We start from the raw sequence: 3667 nt of genomic DNA, 5'->3' as shown, positions 1-3667 counted from the left end.
TGGACGAGACAAACGGCAAACTGATGGTGCCTTGAGTGAAATGATGCCGAGTAAAGTGACAATCAATCTCAATGTGTTTGGTGCGTTCGTGAAAGACTGAATTATGAGCGATATGGATAGCACTTTGATTGTCACAATACATAGGAGTAGCCTCTGGAATGGAAACACCCATGTCTGCAAGTAACTCACGTAACCAAACTATCTCAGCTGTCGTAGACGCCATAGCACGATACTCAGCTTCAGTAGATGATCTAGATACAACAGTCTGCTTCTTGCTCCTCCAAGAAATAAGAGAATCGCCCAAGAATACACAATAACCTGTAATAGACTTACGATCTGTGCGATCGCTCGCCCAGTCTGCATCTGAATATGCTCGCAAAGTCAAGGAAGAAGTTGATGAAAGAAGGAGACTCTGAAAGCAAGTACCTCGAAGATATCTCAGAATACGAAGAACAGCTGCCCAATGAACTGTAGTAGGTGAACCCACAAACTGGCTAACAACATGCACAGCATATGCAATATCTGGACGAGTAATAGTGAGATAAACCAAACTGCCAACAATAGTACGATATAGTGTAGGATCTGCTAAAGGAGTACCATCTGTAGAAGAATAACGAGCATTAGACTCGATAGGAGAGTCGGCTGTCCGAGTATCACTGATACGAGCACGCTCAAGAATATCCGTAGTGTATTTGGACTGAGAGAGAAGGTAACCTTGCGGGGTAGAGGCTACTTCAATCCCCAAAAAGTAACGGAGAGTGCCTAGATCCTTCATTTCAAATTGGCGTGCTAGCTGCAACTTCAAAGATGCAATACCATCAATATCATCACCAGTAATAATCATGTCATCAACATACAACGACAAAAGAATGCGACCTGCAACACTATATTTGACAAAAAGAGCTGAATCATGATTGCTAGAAGCAAAGCCAAGAGATGTAACTACATGTGAGAACTTCTCAAACCAAGCTCGTGGTGCCTGTTTGAGACCATATAATGCTTTCTTAAGCTTACAAACTTCTCCAGATTTATGTGGAACACCAGGAGGAGGATTCATATAAACTTCTTCCTGAAGATCTCCATTTAAGAAAGCATTTTTAACATCCATTTGAGAGATATGCCATTGACGAACCGAAGCAACTGCAATAAGCATACGAACAGTAGTCATTTTTGCAACCGGAGCAAAAGTCTCCTCATAGTCCATCCCATACTCCTGCGAAAACCCCTTAGCAACTAGTCTTGCTTTGTACCGCTCAATAGACCCATCAGACTTTGTTTTAATTTTGTATACCCAACGAGAACCAATAGTACGTTTACCAGAGGGCAAAGGTACCAAATCCCATGTATCAGTCTTATGCAAAGCAGAGAGTTCTTCAGCCATTGCCTTTCGCCAAAGAGGATCAACAACTGCCTCCTTATAGGAAGAAGGCTCAGAATGACAATGAATAGATGCTAAGAAAGAAGTAAAAGAAGGAGAAAAGGTAGAATAAACAAAATCAGGTAACTGAGTGGACTTACGAGCACGATGAGGATAACGAGAAGGTGGATGTGCAATCTCATTAAGAGCTTGGTCAGTCGTAGGAATTGGAGGTACATCACAAGTGAGAGGAACATCAGTAACATCAGGTGCAGCAGGTTCAACATCAGTAGTAGGAGTATCACAAACATCAGAAAAAGGATCAATATGGATTAGGTTAGAGGGAGTCACATCATGAGCATTAGCAGGAATAGAAAAATAAGGTATATGCTCTAAAAATACAACATGACGAGAGACATAAAATTTACGAGCAACTAGATCATAACACCGATAACCCTTCTGACCTTCACCATAACCAAGAAATACACACATGGCAGAACGAGAAGATAACTTGCTACGCTCAACATGAGGACGAAGAACAAAACAAGTACACCCAAATACTCTTAAGGACGAGTAGTCAGGAGCATGCCCTGTCAATGCTTGAAATGGAGACAAACCTGAACAATGGGAAGTTGGAATTCTGTTAATTAAATTTACTGCGGTGAGAACAGCTTCACCCCAATACTCACTAGGAACAAAGGCAGACAATAACAAAGAACGAGCAGTTTCAACGATGTGCCGATGCTTCCTTTCAGCAACACCATTTTGCTGAGGAGTATCTGTACACGAAGATTGATGAATAGTTCCATCCATAACAAGCAACTCACGAAACCTATTTGAAGTATATTCCCCACCTAAATCACATCGAAAACACTTAATGATAGAGGAATATTGTGTTTTAACTAAGGCTCGAAACTGTTGATAAATATCATAAAATTCAGAACGATGTTTCATAAGATAAACCCAACAAAAACGAGTGTAATCATCAATAAAGGAAACATAGTATTGAGAACCTCCTTTTGTGGGAACAGGAGAAGGACCCCATACATCAGAATGAACTAGATCAAAAGGTTTAACTGAAACAGACAGACTCGGAGCAAAAGGTAAAGCGGAAAATTTTGCAAGTTTGCAACCACTACAATCAGAAATATTTTTAACTTGCAAATCTCCTAATGCACCGGTAGACACTAAATATTTCAACCTAGATGCTGAAACATGACCAAGACGAGAATGCCATAAGTAAAAACTAGAAGATGAAGGACTCAAACGGAAGGATGACAAGTCAAAAGTGGAAGCTGCAACATCAGGTACTTTCAGCTCCTCTACAAAATATAATGCCCCATGCCTACGGCCTGTCCCAATCAGCTTCTGGGATTGTACATCCTGTACATAACAACCAGTAGAAGAAAATAAAACTAAACATCCAGAATCACACAACTGACTAATAGAAGCAAGATTTAGAGTAAGTTTGGGAACATGGAGAACATTCTGAAGAGATAGATTAGGTGTGACAACAGAGCCAATACCACTTAATGACATTGGTGTGCCATCAGCGGTTCGGACTGGAAGATCAGATATATGCTTTAATGAAACAAAAGATGATAACTCAGGAGACATATGACGAGAGGCGCCAGAATCTAAAATCCAAACTGAAGAAGGCATACCTGACGAAGAAATAAGAGAAGACAAACCTTCAGAAGAGGACAAGGCATGAGGTTGCATGGCTAAGAATCTCTGAAACTGATCTGAGAGTGAGTCTAATGGAGTACTAGAAGGCTTAGGAGCTAATGGGCCTTGCGGAGCAGAGGTGGACATGGCATGTGGCTGCATAGCAAGAAATTTCTGAAACATTTGAAATTGATCAACCACATTATCAGTTTTGGGCACAGAGGAAGATGAACCACTAGAACCAGACGAGTCAGATGGCGGTATAACTGCTGCGGTGTTATACTGAAAAGGCTTTTGAGGTCTCTGATTATGTTGCGACTTGTTCATTAACTTGGGGCATTGAGCCTTCCAATGACCCTTTTGCTTACAGAAATTGCATTCGTCCATAGCAACTTTTGTATGAGGTTTGTTCTGATGATTCTGATTTGGCTTCGAATGAACAGCTAATACTGTTTCAGTAGGTGTTTGAATAATGTCTTTCCTTGCTTGGTACTTGAGACGTGTCTCTTCAGCCATAAGCTCATTAACAACTTTAGCAATGGAGGGAAGTGGTTTACTATGCAAAATTGTACTACCAATTGATTCAAAATCACTACGCAAAGCCATCAAAAACTGAACCAAACGACCTTCCTCCCTACGAGC

Source organism: Eschscholzia californica, unplaced genomic scaffold, assembly GCF_041429995.1.
Source record: "Eschscholzia californica isolate CP2 unplaced genomic scaffold, dmEscCali1.0.p SCAF_6, whole genome shotgun sequence".
Lineage (NCBI taxonomy): Eukaryota > Viridiplantae > Streptophyta > Magnoliopsida > Ranunculales > Papaveraceae > Eschscholzia > Eschscholzia californica.
This window is presented reverse-complemented; position numbering follows the sequence as displayed.